This window comes from Eptatretus burgeri, chromosome 12 (assembly GCF_056783735.1).
Source record: "Eptatretus burgeri isolate ZD-2024b chromosome 12, Ebu_testis_v1, whole genome shotgun sequence".
Classification (NCBI taxonomy): domain Eukaryota; kingdom Metazoa; phylum Chordata; class Myxini; order Myxiniformes; family Myxinidae; genus Eptatretus; species Eptatretus burgeri.
Genome location: NC_140972.1, coordinates 56,796,862 through 56,818,730, shown reverse-complemented (window position 1 = coordinate 56,818,730; position 21,869 = coordinate 56,796,862). Strand labels below are relative to the sequence as shown.

The following is a 21,869-nucleotide window of genomic DNA, read 5'->3' as shown; positions in this document are numbered from 1 at the left end:
ATCAAGGGACCAAGTCACGCCCGGACATTTAGCTGCGACACGTTATACCGACACGGAAGGAGAGACGCCAACACAATGTTTTATTTCTCATTCATCAATTGAACATCGGTTGCACAGATTCATCTTGTTCACAATCAAACGTCTCCAACACGCAAAGAGAAGCATTTTAAACTTCTTTTTTTTTTGAGACGAGAATCCGTCGATCGCTCATGTAATATGAACAAACACATTCATGACATCTTTTCAAGGGCCGAGCAACGTTAATGCAAAATTACAGACCGAACGGCCCACGCGCAAATAGTTAAATAAATAAATAAATGAGCGAATGCTTTATAAAAGCGCGGGAATCTATCAATAACGGAGCACGAGTGTAATAGTTCATTATTAATAACTCCCCCCCCCCCCCCGACCGATCTCAGGTGCGGTGTCGTGTGGCCCCTCTCGCGCGTGCGGTACGTACACGGCGCGTGCACCGCGCACGTTTAAACGGTGCGGACACAGACAAGGGCCATCATTCAGCGCGAGCGCCTTGTTCTGCGCGCCCCCGTCAATGGAGCTAAATAAATAAAGGACGTAATTCAGGGCGTCGCGAAAAGCCCGTTTGACTTATTTTCACGCCTCTCCATTATGAGCGAACCGGGCAAAAGCTGACAGGTGCTCGGCGGCAGAATAAGCGCGTCCGTCCATCAAGGCGACAGTTCCTCTAATCACCCACGCAGCCCGCCCTAAAAAAAAAACAATAAAAAAAACCAAACCCAGAGAGTCAGTTATAAGAGGTAGGAGTGAGGGGGGGGGGGAGGGAGTGGAAGAAAAAGTGGCTAAATTAACAACTCAATTAAGGCAAGGAAAACATCTGCTCCTCGGACGCGCCGAGTTCGCACAGAAAAGGTTCCGATCGAGTCGGGCCGTGGCCCCGGCCCGAGCTCTGCGTTGCGCGCCTCCCCACCCCGCGCCGTGGCCCCGGCCCAAGCTCTGCGTTACACGCCCCCCACCCCGTGCCGTGGCCCCGGCCCGAGCTCTGCGTTGCGCGCCCCCCACCCCGCGCCGTGGCCCCGGCCCGAGCTCTGCGTTGCGCGCCCCCCACCCCGCGCCGTGGCCCCGGCCCGAGCTCTGCGTTGCACGCCCCCCACCCCGCGCCGCACACAAATGAATAGCGGAGCGTGTTGCCCGTGCGGAGCGGCCGGCCGCTCCCCTTTGTCAGGCTGACAGCGCGCCGGCCGGCAGCCGGCCGGAGCCGTGCCCGGCGATGCGATTAAAAGGGCCGTGATGAGATAAATTAACTGGGGCGCGCTTAGCCGGGCCGCCGGCGGGGTGCAGGCGCCCCGAGGGCCCCCGCGAGGTAATTAAAGCATGTCAGCACGCGCATGATGGATGACTTGGGAGCCGACGAAGCACGGCCGGGCCAAGCTTCATCGTTTCGAGCCGCCTCGATCTCCTCCTCCTTCCTCCTCAGTCCCCTCCTTAACGTCCTCCATCCTCCGTCCTCACCTCCCTTTGAATCCGTTGTTGCCTTGTTCCTCCACATTTTTTGTGTCGCTTTCATAACCACTAATCACCCCCCTCCCCAACATCTCATTGCCATCATTTTCTAAGTCTTCATATTAAACCTCCAGCGTGAACTCACCCTATAGATATATACGTGCGCCCTCTTCTCATTCGCTACAATCGTGTGGGTCCACAGCACTTTCAAACATTTTACCATTCACCTCGTTTTCTTCTTCCTCCATATACACATATCATCTCCTTGTGTATCTATCTTTAACATTTTATCTTCCACCTCATTTTCTTTATCTATATTTAACATTTTATCATTCACCTCGTTTTCTATATCTATATTTAACATTTTATCAGTCACCTCGTTTTCTTTTTCAATATTTAACATTTTATCATTCACCTCGTTTTCTTTTTCAATATTTAACATTTTATCATTCACCTCGTTTTCTTGATATTTAACATTTTATCATTCACCTTGTTTTCTATATCTATATTTAACATTTTATCATTCACCTCGTTTTCTTTATCTATATTTAACATTTTATCATTCACCTCGTTTTCTTTATCTATATTTAACATTTTATCATTCACCTCGTTTTCTTTATCTATATTTAACATTTTATCATTCACCTCGTTTTCTTTATCTGTATTTAACATTTTATCATTCACCTCGTTTTCTTTATATTTAACATTTTATCATTCACCTCGTTTTCTTTATCTATATTTAACATTTTATCATTCACCTCGTTTTCTTTATCTGTATTTAACATTTTATCATTCACCTCGTTTTCTTTATATTTAACATTTTATCATTCACCTCGTTTTCTTTATATTTAACATTTTACCATTCACCTCATTTTCTTCCTCCTCTATATACACATATCTTTAACATTATATCACTCACCTCGTTTTCTAAATCTATATTTAACATTTTATCATTCACCTCATTTTCTTCCTCTATATCCACATATATCATTTTGTAATCTATTTTTAAACATTTTATCATTCACCTCGTTTTCTTTATGTAGATTTAACATTTTACCATTCACCTCATTTTCTTTCTCTATATACACATATCACCTCCTTGTATACTGTATCTATCTATATGCACCTCATTTATACCAACCCATTCACAAACGCTTAATACATGACCTGTTCTTCGTTGACGTTTCCTTACATTACTTCCTTTAGAAAGTTTTCTTTCAGCACTTCGACACCATATTATAAATCTACATTGAAGATTCATAAACTTGATAAACCGACTCCTTTTCATAGAGAAACCATCGATATATTATGTCAGCAAAGAAAAAGGTTGAGGTGGGGTACAATGAAAGGAAAGGAAGATGTGAAACAGAGAGAAGAAGGGTTTGTTTCGGAAATGAAAAGGATCAGGAAGGATATCGTAAAGTTGAGAGGAGGAGCAAGGAGGGGGATTAAAGGGAAAGGAGGGTGGGATGAGGTGTGGAAAACGAGAGCGAAGTAAAAGAAGAATACAGTCAAAGCCGACAGTTCTGAAGCAAGGTGCTGAAACATTCCACTTTTATGAGTACGTGATATGTAGATTGGTACTCACTTCTCAACCATATCATGTGAAAAGCTGCTCACAAATCATTTGTGTAGTTGAGTTTAATCACCTCGTTTTAGAAAATGGGTGTATGGAGGGATGATGGGATTGAGAGTAGTTTATAAGGTACAAGGTATCGGCTGTTTTGATATTTCTCAGGTATGCAGGTGCAGGGGTGCTGAATGGAGGGATGTGCGAGGTAATGTTGGGGAGAAAGATGGACGTCCCATAAAAAAAAACTATCAACTTCATGTTTGATATTAAATGATAATAATGACACTCCTTTAAAAGTTTGACAATGTGATTGTTTTTTCGTTACCTCTGCCACCAAAGTTGGACGGAGGTTATGTTTTCACCCCTGTCTGTCTGTTTGTTAATTGCCGGGATCCTTCGGATTTCGGCAATTATGTTGGTCGGTTGTGTGTGTCATTCTGTGTGTCTGTCTGTCTGTCTGTTTGTTTGTGTGTTTGTTTATCCTGTAGCAGCCACACCGTTTCAGCGATCATAACCAAACTGGGTACAGACGTCGGCCATGGTCCAACTTAGACACTTGTCGTTTTTGGTGAATCTAGGTCAAAGGTCAAGGTCAAGGTCACCGAAAAACCGAAATTCTAATCTTCGCAATAACGTCCGCTAAAATGGTCGTATCGATTTCAAACCAAATCCAAAATGTGCATCTTCCAATACTACATCCAACCATATGTCTCTTTGGGGTGTCACACCAACACCCTTCTTAGCGGTCGGGGGTTGAATGTCAGGGGGGTCGGGTCAAAACTTTCAAATTGCGATTAAAAAAGCCATTTCAAGTCAGATTGACTTCCAAGTTATAATCATGATCAAACTAAGTGCTATAACTCATTAAACAGTAGCACTATCGACTTATAAGAACCAAATTGATTTCCAGGTTTTTGTTTTTTCAGAGATCATGGAGATATGACAAAGTTATTCCGGCAATTCCTTGCTCAATGAGCAATTTCATTTGTGTTTGTTTGTTTGTGAACAATATATCTGAAAAAGTTTTGGATGGATTCGGATGAAACTTGGTGGGCAGGTTTGGTACGTATCGAGATAGAATTGATTTGGTTTTGGAGAAGATCCGGATCTGTATTCGAGATTTTTAAAGTGTTTCTTCACCATTGAGTGATGGGGCTAAAATTATATATCACACTAGATGACTGGTGAACCCATTGGGTTCCCGTTGTGACAGCAGTTGATAAAAAAAATCATTAAAAAAAAAATGATAGCTCCAGTGAACTATACCGCTGAGTTGCATTGATCAAATAATCCTGGAGTACTTGACTGAATCGGGAATTGATTTTTTAATAATTTTTTCGTTGTCCGATTTTAATGAAACTTGATATTGCACACCTCAGGAGAATGGTGAGTAAGGTGGCCCTACAATTTTTGCGCTATCCTGTACCGTTTTGGCTGTATTTTGGGAACGTACAAACATACATACATACATACATACAAGATCAGAGTCGTAGTAATATATATATATATATATATATATATATATATATATATATATATATATAGATATATATATATATATATATATATATATATATATATATATATATATATATATATATATATATATATATATATATAGATGGTATCTCAAAAAGTTATTGACAGATTCGGACGAAACTTGATGGATGAGTTGATTGGGTGACAAGAATAAGCCAATTAAATTTCAGTTCAGGTCCAAAACCAGATCTGGCCTATCAGTGGGATACAATACATAAACTAATCAGCCTGATGGAGGTATGCACTCTTCTAAGTGCATTACTAGTTATACATATTTTTGAAATTGAAAGGAGGCCTACAACTACAAGAGAAGGCGAAGGGAATAAGAATGGACCACAGTGAGTGTAACGTAAAATCACATGTACACCACTCCAGGTTTGGCAAATAGATGATCTCCACCCTAAAGGTCGTTAATGAGCCAGTTGGGTTTTTACCGACAATCCAGAAGGATATCCTAAGCGCATTCGTCTCTAAGCTGTGTAGTCTAGGTTTGAACCCCGACTCAGCTATAAATTGTCATCCCGGTGTTTCGTAGGGAGGGCGATTCATCAATGCATATGCTGTCCCTCGGATGGATGTTAAACGGTATTCTATCTGCCAGGCATTAGTTGGTGAACGTTACAGATCCCACGGTGTCCTTCACAAAGAGTAGGTGAGCTATCCCTGGTACCCGAGCCAAATTCCAAAATCCTGCGCGAAAACCGACACAGGGCACTGCATTAGTGGCACAGCTGCACCACACAAAATTGATGCTATTCTGTAGCCATGTACTGCATACAAAAGAAGAAGACTGACAATCCAATGGTGACATGGCAGTTCCCTAAGCTTAGAATACAAATCCCTAATATTGTTGCTGTCAGCTGGATTTGAACTCAGAACTTCTGTGATACCAGCACAGTGACCTCACCCATCATACTGTCGATGTATGATTCAATCTTTCTTTAAACGTAATACATGTGTGGCTGTTTTGACTGTCTCCATGGTATGCTAAATGTTATTTGAATCACCATTTAAATTAAGTGCAAGTAATATTTTGCTTACGTTAACCCGAACACTGAACCCAAGAGACGTCATGTTTATCAAACCATAACCCTTGTATCTAACACTAACGAGGCAAAAACAGTTAACCCAGGTGCTGGATATGTACGCTCCATGTACAGGAAATTTGAAATTTATCCAACGGCGATGACGTCATGCAGTGCTTGAAGATGGAATTGGAAGGGATCGTGTCCAATAATAATAAGAGCGAGAATTGCTTTGCTATACATGTCCCCTTCCACTACACATAAATGTTTGGGAGACAAAAACTGGTTTGCGTTTAACACACGCTCAAGCCGATACGGGAACCAAAATGAAGAAGAAAATCTCTATCACACCGTATTTGGGTCTATTCGGCCAAATTAAAAGACAAAACGCTTTTCATTTATGATATATTTTGTAGACTAGAAACCAATAAAGGCAACAGGGGTAACAAACCGGAGATAAAAATGAATTTGTTTAAATGCACGCTCGAGCCGACACCGGAACCAAAATGAGGAAGAAGAAACTCTACCCCACCGTGTTCTGTTCGTTTATCGGATTTGCCTATTTCATATTAATAGTAACCAGAAATACATAAATGAATCAAAAACATGCATACGGCTTAGTGCATATATAGTACATCATGGTTATATACCTGGGATCTTTCCAATTGCACTGGGCCATGGATTAACATCTCGGCCGAAGGACCAAGACCTGCTGATGTAACTGCTTTAAGCAATGGCAGCACATTATTTTATTGGGTGGAGTCAGGGTGGCTGAAAATTGACCCATGCATAATAATGTGATATTTTCTAAGTTTAAAAAGGGCAGAACTGTGAAAAATTGACAAAACGCCCTCAAAACTCTAACTTGTTCTGTAACTTGTCATAATAAAACCAAGTACCAAATTTCCGATGAATATGTTAAAGTTAGAGGGTATCGGAAAAAAGTGAAAAAAAAGCAGGTGGGACGGACAGATGGATAGACGGAGAGCAAACCGAAAGTCCCATTTGTTGATACTGGTAGGGGAATAATAATATTTATAATAGCACTCTGTAAAGTGTATACTTCCGCCAGGCTGAACAGTTTACGTTTTGTATTCCGCTGATAGACCAGATCGAGATCCGGACCTTAACCAAAATCGAATCAGTTTGTTCTTATTACCTACCCAACTCATACACCAACTTTTGTCATAACTCGCCCACAACTTTTTGAGATATCGTGCTACGTATCGTTTTTGCCCCCTTCTCTCAATGGTGAAAATTCACTTGAAATATTCTAGTATCTGGATCCGGATCTTTAGCACCATCAAATCAATTCGTCCTTGTCTCACACCCAACCTGTCCACCAAGTTTCATCTGAATCCGTCCATAACTTTTTTGAAATATCCTGCTCACAGGCAGGCAGACAGACAGACAGGGGTGAAAATATAACCTCGATCCACCTTCAGTGGCAGAGGTAATGATAATGATAAAACTTTGCTTTGATATCTGAGAAACTCATCCGAAAGACGTTTCCCCCTTAATCTAGACTGTACAGCATGACAAGACCACAGTTTTAGTCAAATCTGTTTCTGCTGCATATCATAGAACTCAGAGATAGAACGCTCAAAAGTGGAAATGTAGGAAATATTCACCTGAATATACGAGTACACCATATACACCTGATGAATAACTCCACCTGAAATAAGCTATTTTCAAGTATCCAAAGCTATTTTCATGGATACAGAAGCAAACTTTTAGGGAAGGTAAAACTCGAGACAAGTGCTTAGGCGATGATCACTGCAACTCGATGCTGATTGTTGTGTTGTATTACAGAAGCATTTAGCTTGGTCGAAAAGGCTAAGAGAAAAATCCAGTTATCTTCCCGCCACATATTCCATTCAACATGGCAGATGCACCAGGAGGCTGCTTTGTTCGGCATATTGCTTTGCGGGGTGCTGACAAGGTGCCTAATATGGAATGCTTTTAACAGCAGCAACAACCGCATAAGGAGATTCTCAATGGTTTTTATTGCGGGGAAACTGTTGGGATTCAAGGCGAAAAGCAAGCGGGGCTGTGCCTGCAGGACTATAGGTTTCATCAGCAGATTTTGTCGGTCCTTCACCTCGAGGACCTTGTTAATTGGAAGGCGGTTTCTAATTGGTTAGTTCCTTTGGGGAGTAGCATTTTTGGGGATGTCGAGGTGAGAGCACTCAAATGACGTCACATAAGAGCACAGGCTCGAATCATTTGTTGTCGTGTAAGATTTTTTTTTTTTTAAAGCAATTGAGGTATTTTTAATGTACTTTAAAGGTTAAACAAAATTAACCTTCAAGAAAGGTAATCGAGGTTCCAATATTATTGTAAAGTTTCAGGACAGGTGCCATCTTGTTTGATGGGGGGTGTTGAGGGTTAACAATTTATATAATATTTGCAAACGTAAGATGAATGAGGCCTGAAACTCTATTTAACCATCAGGTCCCTTTCAAAGACTTCCGCTTTTTAATATATCTGCCAAAAGGTCATGCCATGGGGATTCAAGTACCGCAACCGCAACAAATGAGTACATTGATAAAAGTGTACATACCTCCTTCCCAGATTCACAACCTTCTACTGACCCGACAAATGATGTAGTTTACTCTGTATGAGGCAATGTTGTTTGTAATCTGGGCAGTACAGTGACACTGTGACATAAGTGTGATGAATTGTTTATAGACAAAGTGAGATCAGCTGTTGGTGCCTGCAAGATCATTGTCTGACTATTTTTGGATACAATGCCAAGGCTCATGGAAGAGTTTGAACACAGAATGGATCAGCATGCAACAGAACAAAAGGAACAGCATAAAGAGATGAGGAAACATCAAGAGCAGGATTGAGGGACAAAATGTATGAAGACATGGACAAATGAGGGATGTGGGGAAGAATAAGGGGTAGGGGAGGATGAATGGGGTGGACAAGATGGATACAGAAGCAAACTCTCAGGAAGGAAAAACTATAAATTTGGAAAGAGGAGGGAAGAGGGTTTGTGCTTTGTCGCCCTGAGCGAGTGGTTCGTGCTCCGTCACCCTGAGCAAGTGGTTCATGCTCCGTCACCTTGAGCAAGTGGTTCGTGCTCAGTCACCTTGAGCGAGTGGTTCGTGCTCCGTCACCCTGAGCGAGTGGTTCATGCTCCGTCACCCTGAGCAAGTGGTTCATGCTCCGTCACCCTGAGCGAGTGGTTTGTGCTCCGTCACCCTGAGCGAGTGGTTCGTGCTCCATCACCCTGAGCGAGTGGTTCGTACTCCATCACCCTGAGCGAGTGGTTCGTACTCCATCACCCTGAACGAGTGGTTCGTGCTCCATCATCCTGAGTGAGTGGTTCGTGCTCAGTCACCCTGAGCGAGTGGGTCATGCTCCATCACTCTGAGCGAGTGGTTCGTGCTCCATCACTCTGAGTGAGTGGTTCGTGCTCCATCATCCCGAGTGAGTGGTTCGTGCTCAGTCACCCTGAGCGAGTGGTTCGTGCTCCATATTTCTGAGCGAGTGGTTCATGCTCCGTCATCCTGAGCGAGTGGTTCATGCTCCATCATCCTGAGTGAGTGGTTCATGCTCAGTCACCCTGAGCGAGTGGTTCGTGCTCCATCACTCTGAGCGAGTGGTTCATGCTCTGTCATTCTGAGCGAGGTGTGAAATAACACTTGATTCCCGAATTAACATTTTCTAAATTCCCGAGCCAAATAGTTTTTTCCACCCGTCGAACACAGCTGTTTATAAAGATTAATGTTTGTGAACATATTCCCGAAATGTCTATACAATGCAATGTTGTTTTTTGCTGAGAGCTGCTCAACGTTTCTGGGTTGTATGCTGTAAGTACTGCAGTTGATCACAATGACTCCAACCTGCTGATTTCCGAAAAATTGCCGATATCAGCCAAGCACGTGTCTGTGTGTGTGTGTGTGTGTGTGTGTGTGTGTGTGTGTGTGTGTGTGTGTGTGTGTGTGTGTGTGTGTGTGTGTGTGTGTGTGTCATAAAGCATAACATGTTCTCTGCCAACAAACCTTCATATATATATATATATATATATATATATATATATATATATATATATATATATATATATATATATATATATATATATATATATATATATATATATCTCACACACATCCTTGCTCTACTCCCTCAATACAGTGGAGCACCCTCCTCCCACACCTCTCTCACTCTCTCCTCCCCTATCTGTCTGTTTCTGGATATATTCGGATGGTGGATGTGTCTGGATGGTGTTTGTCTCCGGTGTTGTCCAGGCAGGGTTTGTGTCCAGGCCATATTTATGTCTGGATGGGAGTATGGCTCCGGATGTGTCTGAGCCATGTTTATCTCTGGCCAGCTTGGCTCCAGACGCGTACAGGCAGTGTTTGTCTCTGCAGGTTTATGGGTGATGTTTGTCTCCACACGCATCCAGGTAGTGTCTATATCCAGACGGGAGTTTGTCTCTGGACAGCTTGGCTCCAGATGCGTCCGGGCAGTGTTTGTCTCCGAACGTGTCTGGGTGGTGTTTATGTCCGGGCGGTATTTGTCTCCAGATGCGTCCATGTGGTGCTTGTCTCCGGGTGCGTCCGTGCTGTGCTTGTCTCCAGGCGTGTCCGTGCTGTGCTTGTCTCCAGGCGTGTCCGTGCTGTGCTTGTCTCCGGGCGCGTCTGGACGGTGCTTGTCTCCAGATGCGTCCGGTCGGTGTTTGTCTCTGGACGGGAGCTTGCCTGCAAACGCGTCCTGATGGTAGTTTGTCTTCAGATGTGTCTGAACAGTGTTTGTGTCCAGACCGCTTGGTTCCGGATGCGTCCAGTGGGTTTTGTGTCCTTAGTGCATATAGTTTTGTGTCCAAACACGTCCGGGCGGTGTTTGTCTCAGGGCCGTGTTTATAGTATGACTGGTAGAAAATGGATTTAAGACATTATTTTGTTTCCATCTTCACTGTTATTCTATGCAGAATCATTTAGTGAAATAATATGAATCATAATTAATGCTCCATGTCTCCCTTCCCTTCCTCTCACCTCACACTGTCTTCCCTTCCCCCACCCCTCCTCACTCCCCCACTCCCTCACAAAAAGAGTAAAACCAAATTAAGTGGAGGTTACAGAAGAGTGATGATTTCGAAGAAACTTATGACATGTTTGCAGAGAAAACATGGCTGCCTCCACAGAAATTACTAAGAGAGTTAATTTAAGTTGTCTTTCTTGTTTTATTGTGCAATTTGTCACGTAAGCATTTTAAGAGAAATTTCATAATTATCAGATGGAGTAATTACCTCTGCCACCCAAAGTGGTGGAGGTTATGCTTTCACCCATCTGTCTGTTTGTCTGTCTGTGAACACGATATCTCAAAACGTTATGGATGAATTTGGGTGATACTTGGTGGACAGGTTGGGTGTGTGACAAGGACGAATTGATTCGATTTTGATGACGATCTGGATCTGGATCTGGATACTGGAATATTTGAAGTGATTCTTCACCATTGTGGGAGAGGGCCAAAAACGATATGTAGCACGATATTTCAAAAAGTTATGGATGGACGAGTTGGGTAGGTGACAAGAACAAGCCGATTAGATTTTGGTTCAGGTCGGGATCCAGATCCAGCCGATCGGCGCGATACAAAACGTAAACTGTTCAGCCTGGTGGAGGGATGTGCTCGACTGAGTGCCGTTCTCATTATATTGTGTTTTTTAAAGTCTCCCTGTGCTTGAACTCTTGTAGGCCTCAGGTTCCCATAGGTGAACTAGAACTCCTGGAGGACTCGGGCTTCGCCATATGTGAGCTCGAGGTTGCAACTTATAATTATACTCAAATGAGAAAATTACTCAACTGTGATTCCAAATAATGGTAAAAATCATAATTTCAAGACTTTTTTTTTCTCCTTCTTTTCTTTTCTGTCTTCTTCTTAATGTCAGCTCAAAAATATGAAAGTCCAAACATGTGGAGGTGATAATTGACTTTCTTTGGGTTGGTGAAAAGGTCTTCAAAGGTGCAATCACAGCAATGGAGTATGTGTTTAGGTGTGGTTATTCTTGTTGGAAGCTGGGCGAGCTGGAAATGTTTTTTCTCAAAAAAACGTTCTTGATTGTTCCAATATGACCAGTTCTGATTCAAGCAAAAGGATGCTGTTTCTTTCTATGCATCTTCTCTGCAAAGACTTCACTGGGTTTGACTGCAAGATGATTGCTTCTGATGATTGATTGGGTTGAGATGATTTCTTTCTTCAAGTCAGCTTGGATCTTAGGAAATGCTCGCATGTTGTTGGCATTTCGAGGAAGGTTAGATCCTTGGCATGATGATCCGTCAAGCCGTTTCCAAAGAGTTTGACATGCGAAAGGATCCGTTGATATTACCAAACGAGAGTTGATAAATGAGGTTGGCAATGTCTGAGTTTATTATTCAGTTGATGAGAAGCATTATTGTATGTTCTTTGAAAGGCAACTCTATTGCGAGACAATATGACAGCATCAGAATTTTTCTGTATTACATAAATAGTATTGCTTGATAAATTGTGGATATACAGTACAGTACTTGGAAAAGCAATTAAAAAATAAAAATTGAACAATATGGCTGGCAGGATGACCTCGAGGTATGCCCACTCCAATCTCGACCCAGTTATAAACTGCCATCCTGGTTTTCACAGGCAGGGTCATTCATCAATGTGTGTGACTTCCCTCAGATAGACATTAAACTTGGTGTCCCATCTACCAGCATGAGTTGGTGGACGTTACATATATTTTGGTGTACTTCACGAAGAGTCTGTGAACTATGGACCATGCCCTACCCACATTCCAGATTCCGGCTCTAACCTACAGGAGGCTCAAAAAAAACATCAGCAGCACAGCTGTGATGTAACCGGCAGCCACAGGCTGCTTACAAAAACAATGAACGGATTTAACAATGACTACAAAGTTTGCCACAATTTTAAATAAAGGTTATAATATTCTTCCACAGGTTTAGGATGGGGGATGCACTTGTCCTTTTTTTGAAGACATTTGTCTGCTATTTGAAGGCGATGGGTCCATGCTGTTGTCGGTGAGGGGCATCTACGTTTTGCTGTGCTCACTTGTCTGTTGTCTGTTTACGTTGTGTCTGTCTCTCAACGCCCAGGGGCCAGGATCCTTTTTCCACTGACACATACAATTCGAGAAGCGGGTTGGGCCTCATGTGGGTCTCACAGACCATGAGATTCTCCTAGGGCAGGTCACTATTTCTGCTTGGCATCATTCCTTCTCATAGTTACTTTGTTAGGATGTCTAATGATAAGGGGTATGCTATTTATTTACACTCTGCAAATCCATTTGGATCCAAATAATTTATGCGGTTTAATTAGTTTAACTCACTAGACCATGAAAATTGAAGAACTGAGAGGGAGAAATGATGACGAAGCTTGATAATCTAAGCTAGAAATGCATCACTAACATTTTGAACAGAGTAATGGACACAATTATTATTGAGAGTAAAGACAACAGATGTAAACAGACATGATGGGTAGAGGAACAGGCATATTTTTAACAGTTTTAATTTTGACGATGTCTGGGGCAAGTATAACCTCAAGGAAAAGTCTTATAACATGATTAACTATCTTATTTGGAAAATTTATAAAAAGTAAAAGAGCAAACACAATTCGATGATCAATACTGTTTACTAGTCAAATTATTTAAAACAATTATTGTTTAATTGCACTTTGTATCTCGTATTCTTCATATATACTATTGATAAGTAGTCATTAGCAGCGTACCTAAACGATTGCTTATCACATGTAAGATCAGGAAAGCAAAACGAATAAAACCACAAAATGAATTCTGACAAAATCTACATGAAATATGCCGTATTTTTCAAAACAGGCTTGTTATAGCACAATACAATTATATGAACAGAATTATTATACGTCATCAACATCAATGTGGTTTGATTACATTTGAGGGACCTTGTGAAGTAATACTTCAACATAAACAACAACAGCAGCAAATTGCTTGAACAGTAAGGAATTCGAGATATTGATTAAAATTGTATTCCATCAGTGACACTACGGTTGAAATTTTTTTAAACTGAAAAATTATCAAGAACATTTGCAAAAATAAATCGGTGATGCCCTATGACATTGAGATCGAAAACCAATTTTAAAAATTGCCAATTATAATAAGCCACTCTCTATGAACTTGTTTTCTTCATTTCATACATCATGTGGAATTGATAGTATTTCACTACACACTCATCCTGAGTCCTTAGATGAGGTTCAGAATATGAATGACATTCAAATTATCGTTTTATGCTAAATGGCTGAGACAAGGATTCATTTCCTGAAACATGATTCACATTTTTCATTCTGATATTTCAACCACACTGCCATGAATCTTCTGCTACTACAACTTCTTCAACAGATCCAATTATAATTCCCACCTTCTCTTGGGGTAGGCCAAGCAGCGTTTTATGACCCGTCTACCACGAGTCCAAAACACACACACACACACACACACACACACACACACACACACACACACACACACACACACACACACACACACACACACGTTTAACAGGCCTGACAAGCGACTCGAGGTGATTTGGGCATGGGTTTGTAATTTGTTTAGGGTGCTGGGGGTAACTTGCCTACTCTTCATCTTCTTTAATATTTAGAGTCTACAAACAACAAGTGCTGGAAGATGGGTCCTCCAGAGAAACATCTTTCCAACGGATGGTGGATATGATGCTTCGCCCCGCTTTGAAACACCAAGGTGGCAGTTTAAAAGCTGGGTCGAGGTTCAAACCCAGGCTCGACAGCTCAAAGGCAAGTGCACGCATTTCCGACCTACCCTGTCAGCCCTCCATCCCGCCATTAATCACGATACAAAGAAAATCAGAGGCATGATTCAAACTTTTGCTGTTATCATTGCAATTATTTATTATTATTGGGATTAAAAAAAACAGTTTTGACTTGAGCCACGGGGATCAAGAAGACATCAAGAAGACACGGGGGAGGGTGGAGGAGGGGTCGGGGGGGAGAAGAAAAACCATCTGTCGACATGTATTTCAAAAAAGGATACATTAAACGATCACAAACTCCGAAACCTCCCATGTGACAAAAAAATCGAAAATGGCAGGCGTTTTGAAATATGTGAACACGAGGACAAAAATATCTGACGATTCTGAATTCAGAAGAAAGTATTTATGTCATGTCAGAGGGAGCGAGGCAATATAAAAAATTTCTAGGGATGCTATGCATTTCATGCGAGGATAAAAAAAAAAACAACGGAACAGCATTTTCCCCTTGCCCAATACTTTAAATACACGACAACCAAATTGTCAACAAAACACAAAAATGATTCATCACTGACAATGAAATAGGCTCATAATTCTTTTCCTTGGAAAAAAAAAGAAGAAAAAGAAAAGTTGCATGCATATATATTTCGTGCTTTTGCGGTTTGCTCGGGCAATGACATGTGTTCCAAATCAAAAGGCTGGAAATCATTCTTTGAGTATTAGATTTTCAGAGCCACACACACATGGTAATTTTGAGATATTTCCCAGAAGATTTGCCGATACAAAATTTGCCATGGCACTGCCTTATCGAGGAAAAATAGAGTCCAAATAAAATTAGAAAGTTGAAGGATGACCTTTTAAGTAGCAAAGCATTTCAAGTCCTTGAAACCTCTGCTGTGCTGTTATATTTCAGAAGCGACGTTCATCCCAAAGTCCCCAAGCTATTTATAAAAGAACTGTATCCACCGCTGTAACTTTAATCACGACGTATAAAACCCAATTTCTTGTCATGCCCTCGATCGTGTTTTGATTTTTTTTTTGTATTACCCTGATCTCAAGTGAGTTCTGATTTGATAGTTCACGCATTTAGCCACGGGAAGTCTTTCTCTAAGAGAATTGTTACTGAAATGGCTTTCTTGCACGCGAAATGGCACGTTACGTGCACACAAATATGCGCGCGCGCACACACGCGCACACACACACACACACACACACACACACACACACACACACACACACACACACACACACACACACACACACACACACACACAACAGAGGTAGATACTTTGAGATCAGGTAGGTCTCCGTTCCATCTCCTGAAACTCACCCACATGTGGACACACACAAGAAGGTGGATACTTTGAGACCTGGGAGGGCTCCATTCTGCATTCTGCATATGGGGATAACAATCAACAACACACACTTATATGTAAACACACACACACACACACACACACACAAACGTCACTAATTGCAATATTTATTGGGATCATTCAAATTGGCAATACTTTGAATATGTGAGTTTTAAAAAAAAAATTTTGCAGGAACAGCAGATGGACTGTATCTTAGTATGCTAAATATTTGTGTCATACTAAAAATGTTGGAACAATCTGACCATTTCAAATAAAGCAACTATTGAACACAGTACCATATATGGATTGCTTTGAGTATTTAATATACAAAGTAACACAGGGAAACTGTGAAAAAGGGGTCGCATCCTCTAAGATTGCAGTCTATAGATGAAGTCCAATACAGCATCGAGTACGTACTACAAAATGCAATCACACTTCATACTGCTTCACACACCAAAACAATGCGGTTGTACTTCACACACCTCTATGGTCCTTAAGGGAACTCACATAATGAAGTGCACTGGAGAACACAAGGGCCTGCTGATAGAAACAGTGCTCAAAATTTCCTGTTTGTTAACTCAAGTTCACCTTTTGTCTTTGAGCAGATGCCATACTGCTGCAGTCTACAACTACATATCTGTGATCACAAAGTGATCAACAAGAGGAAGCCTCCCAAGGCCAGGGGAGGCTTACCCTTGGTGATCGCCCACGACTTACCCATGACCCATGATCCAGTGGAGGCCATATTTTTTTGGACCACCATCTGACCTTGACCTTCAACATTTATGGATAAAGTGCAAATTAAGAAAATGGGTCCCCACCTACAATCTATCCATAAAACTCAGTCATGAAAATCAGAGGAAAATTACTGAAGTTATGATCAAAAAGGTGTTTTTTGTTAATTAGATGACAATCCAAAACGAATAGTCCCAAGTAGGACAGACACTTACTTGTCTACTGATGGAGGGCAGTCATCATTTTGGTGCATCAAGTGGTGAAATTGTTTTTCAGTTTGATTTGATGGAAAATCAGAGATCTGGGTGGGCTGAAAGTCCTGATAACAGGATTTTATTTGCTCAGTGAAAACTATGTAGGATGAGCGGGTCCTGAATAGATGAAAACGTTCCATTAGTTTTGTTTGGTGAAAGTACCCTTAAACCCTTTTAGACCCTAAATGTATGTAAAGAGTCTAAAGTCATCTAAAGGGTCGAAGTCCGAAGAGGTCTAAAATGTTGAAAGGGTCTTAAAATAACTAAAAGGTTGAAAGGTCTAAAGGTATAAATATCTAAAGGTCGAAAGGGTCTTCAGGTCTAAAGGGTGTAAAGTTCGAAAAGGTCTGTTTTTTTTTTAATTATATATTTTTTTGTATACCTTGTCGAGGCTCGTGTGAGAGCTAACACACAACGCACAGCAAGGGGGCATGAGACAAGAGGGGCGGGAGTGGAAGGGACAAAACAGTGGGGAACAGACACATTAGGAGATCTGTGGAAGGGAGAGGGATGGGACAGGGAACATGGGGAATAGAAGATGGACATCACAGGGACTTTCAGGAAGGAAAGCAGGGAATTTGAAGGAGGGGTGGGCATGGGTGGATTATCGGGGGTAGAAAAGATCGAGGATTTGGATGGGGGATGACAAGAGGTGGTGGTGAACAGCTGTTTTGAAGGCCTGGAGGGAAGAATGGGAAAGAATAGAGTGAGGGAGTTTATTCCAAAGGCGGGAAAAAAGAGGAATGAAAGAATGAAGGTGAGCAGTGATTCGTGATTTTGGTAGGTTTACCAGAAGTGGGTTGTTGGCTGACCTTGAGCGCCCTGAGGAAATGTGGTGGGGACAAATCGCAAAGAGAGCAGGGGGGGGGGCAAGGCTGGAGAAGACAGAAAGACCACCGACCAACCTGCGGTGATTGAGTGAGAGGCCCAAACACTCAGCCTCATTGCGGGAGATGCCGATGATCCGAAATGCCCTGGTTTCAACAGCGTGAAGCCGAGAAAGGTGGGAGACAGGAGCACCAGCCCAGAGTGGAGAGCAGTACTCCATCAGGCTACGGACAAAAGCTTTGTAAGTGGTCAGGAGCTCAGGAGGGCCGAGGAAAGACTTTGCACGATGGAGGATTCCCAGTCGGCGACTGACTTTGGAGGCGAGGTTTGAAATGTGGCTTTCCCAGGAAAGGTCATGGCAGATAGTGAGACCCAGAACCTTGGAAGAAGACTTCTTCCAGAGGATTGTTGAGAAAGTGGATGGGGGGGTTTTGTAAACGGTCCTTTGGAAGAGACATAGTGAGAGTGTGAGATTTGTCCGGATTGAAAGACATGTTCCACGTGTTGGACCAGTTTGTGATTTTATCCAGATCTGCAGTGAGCGAAGAAGCTGCTGCATGCCGGTCTGAGGGATGACCGATGGTACGGCAGAGGGTGGAGTCATCAGCAAAGAGATATAGAGGATTTTCCAGAGAGTCTGAGAGATCATTGATGAAAACCAGAAAAAGAACAGGGCCCAGAACGCTACCTTGAGGAACTCCAGCCTGGACAGGAAGAGAGGATAAAAGCACTCCATTTAGGGCCACACGGTGACTGCGACAGGAGAGGAAGTCTGCGAGCCATGAGTGGAGTTGGCCTTGGATACCATGGGAAGAGAGTTTGATGAGTAGGGCAGGGTGCCAGACTGTGTCAAAAGCACGTGATATGTCCAGGGATACGGCTCGGACTTCCTGTCTGGCATTGAGGACCTCCATCCATTGTTGGGAGAGCAGAAGCAGCATATCCAGGGTAGAGTGACCTGGTCTGAAACCAAATTGATGATCGGAAATCAAGCCATTGGAGAAGAGGAAGGATTTCATGTCTGAAGCGATGATGGATTCCATGACCTTGCTGATGATTGGGAGAAGGCTGATTGGTCTGTAGTTGCAGGGATCTGTTTTTGCACCTTTTTATGCAGGGCAGTGATGTTAGCAGATTTCCAAGCAGATGGCAGATGACCTTGAGCAAATGAGAGGGAGAATAGAACAGAGAGAGGGTGAGCAAGAGCAGAAGAGTAGGCTTTGAGGACACGTGGGCTGATGTCATCTGGATCGGTTGCAGAATCTGAGTCGAGGTTTGAAAGCAAGCTCTCCACCTTGTCACGAGAAAAGGACACAGATTCCAGGGACAGTCGGGTACGACTGGGTAAGGTTGGTGGAGAAAGTGATGGGTTTAGGACACAAGATTTAGCTGCAAACACCGAGTTTAGACATTCAGCTTTTTCACGTGCGGTATCTGCAGTGCGCCATTTGAGGTAAGGAGGGGATGCAGGGGGAACATACACCAGAAACAGATTTGATTAGATGCCACCAGGATTTTGAGGAGGGAGAGAGGTTTGATAGTTCAGACGAGATTAGAAAGATGTTGTTTTCTGGCTCTCCTGAGGGTAGATACACACTTGTTCCGAGCTTTATGGAAGGAACTGAGATTGCCCTCAGTTGGGTTTGCTTTCCATGAGGCAAAGGCAAGTTGTTTCAGGACAACTGCCTCACCACAAGCTTCAGTGAACCAAGGGCGGGAGGAAGGGTAGGACAACTGAAGACGAGAGGGGATAAATCTGTGCATGAGGGAGAGCAAGTTTCTTTGAAAGAATTCCCAGTACGAGTTGATGTTGGAGAAAGTAGTGATAGGAGACCAGTCTATAAGTTTGATGGCTGCTTGGAGACACTGCCAGTCGACTTGAGTGAAATGCCAGACTTGATGGCGGTGAGGTGGTTCTCTGATAACAACCAGAGAGATGTCCACTTTGACAAGGACGTGGTCAGAAGAACCGAATGGAGCGGAGGAAGAGCAGCAGATATTGTCAGGGAAATTTGTCAAAATCAGATCCAAAAGAGATGGAGTACCATTGGATGAGATCCGGGTCGGGAAGTTGACCGATTGAGTCAGTCCCAATGAGTCGCAGAAAGCTTTTGCTGAGGTGCCATGACAGGTGAGAGAGGTACCCACACCTACCCAACTGGCATGATGACAATTGAAGTCACCACATAAGAGAAAGATAGAGCTTGGATGACAAGATAGAAGATGGTCCATGTTTTCGGATAGTGAGGTGTAGATGGAGTCATCACTGTTAGGTGGAAGGTACAGTACACATATGAACATGAGGTGGGAGTGGAGGGGAAGCCGTAGCCAGAGGTATTCCTGGGGGTGTGAGAGCAGTGCATGGAGAGTGAGGAATAGTCTTTGATGAAGAGAGCAACTCCTCCACCAGGACGAGGCTCAGGTCTGTCATACTGGATGAGGGAGTAACCAGGGAGAGATACTTGGGAGTCAGACACGTTTTGGGGGAGGAAAGTTTCTATTAGGCAGATTATGTCTGGTTTGTCAGTGGCAACCTGTATGGAAAGATCTGAAAGGTTTGAGCGAAGGCCCCGGATATTTGAGGTCCACACTTTTAATGAAGAGGTAGGGGAGGAGGCTTTTGGTGCAGGGGTGGGGGGAGGGGAGGGTAGGACAAGGGACGAGGACGGGAGGTAAGGAGGGTTGTTGGAAGAGTGGGGGGGGTTGCAGAATAGCAGGGGGGGGGGGCCGGAGGAGGAGGAGAAAAGCCTCTGTGGTGCTGGGGGAGAGGGGGGACAAGAGAGGGGCAGAAGGCAGTTGAGGATTTGAGGAGGTGGACTGAAGAGATGGAGGTGAGAGGGCAGAGGAAGGGGGCAGCTTTGTGGTTGAGAGGGGGGGCAACTTTGAGAAGGATGAATGAGGGGGATGAAAGGTGGGACAAAGGTGAGGAGGGAATTTTTGAGAGAGGTGAGAGGAAGGCTTGGAGGGAGAAGAGTGGGATGGTTGCTTTGAGAGTGAGAGTGAGAGAGAGGGGTGAGAGGGTTGAGTTGGCACTGAAGTTGGAAAAAAAGAATGGTTGATGGAAAGCGAACATTCATAGCAAACTGGGTTTTTTTTTTTAAGTTTTAGGTCAGAGATGCGATTTAACACAATTCTTGATGGATGCAATAAAGGCGAATTCATTGAATGGAGAGAAGAAACGCTGTAACAGTTGGATTTTTTTCGGCAAGGAATGAAGGAGAGGTCGGAATGAGAGTAGTCTGTTAAAATAGCAGAAGAGTAGTGCATTATGAAACAGTAAAGAGTACCACATGTGTGAGAGAGGAAGATGAAGCATTATAAGATATCGTTTTTGTTATTATTATGAATGTTTGAGAGTTTTCAACAGATTAGGTCATGGAAGTGTTGTAGAAAAAAATTGAGGAAGAAGAAGAAGCGGAGGAGGAGGAGGAGGAGGAGGAAGAAGAATAAGAGGAAGAAGAAGAAGAAGATGTGATGAAGAAGAAGAAGTAGAATGAGGAGAAAGGTGGCAGTTGTATTCATTTATTTTTTAATATAAGATGAGAAATAGAGAGATTAGTTGGGAGAAATGGGGGACTTTAGGAAAGTGGGGAAGATAGAAATTGAAGGTAATGGGGAGAAAAAAACAAATAAAACGATCGTACACCGAGGGGAACCGGTAGGCCTCAAGCCTCGGCCTCAAACACCCAGTAAGACAACGTCGCCAAAAACTCACAAAATAGCACCATTTTTGAAACAAAACCGAACTACGAACACACAATGACATGTCGGTGAGAAAAATAAGCAGTTAAAACGGGACAAATAACGACCGGAAACTTATCTTTGAGATCGTCAGCAGAGGGTTCCTAAGGAGACCTCTGGACGCTCCAAACCCGGAACCGGAGAGGAAGATGTTCCAGAAGGGGGGAGGTTCCAGACAGTCCTCTTGGGGTTTAAAGGGTCATAAGCGGTCTATGGGATCGAAGGGGTCAAAAGGGTACATTCCATCATAGGAGCTAAATGGTTTAAAGGATCTAAAGGGTCTATACTCTATAGGGTCTAAAGGTGTACGGGTCTAAAGTGTTGAAAGTGTCAAAAGGATTTTAAAATGTCTAAATTGGTCTAACGAGTCGAAATAGTCTAAAGGTCAAAATGGTGTACAAGTATAAGTGGTATATAGGGTCTAAAGTGATAGAAATGGTCATAACGGGTCTAAACATCCTTGGGGACTAAGGGGTCTAACGGTCTAAATGGTACGTTCCAAAAGTACTGAGGATCTAATGGTTTCAAATTGGTCTTAATGGGGTCTGAAGGATATAAAGGCGTTTGAAGGGTCTAAAGGGTCTTAAAATGTC

General features: G+C 42.8%; 1 long non-coding RNA gene across 2 annotated transcripts in view; it reads right to left on the bottom strand.

Moving 5' to 3' along the window:
* Positions 1 to 21,869, bottom strand: part of LOC147015680 (uncharacterized) — a 45,798-nt gene that overhangs the window by 645 nt on the left and 23,284 nt on the right. The gene's annotated exons all lie outside the window — the stretch shown is intronic.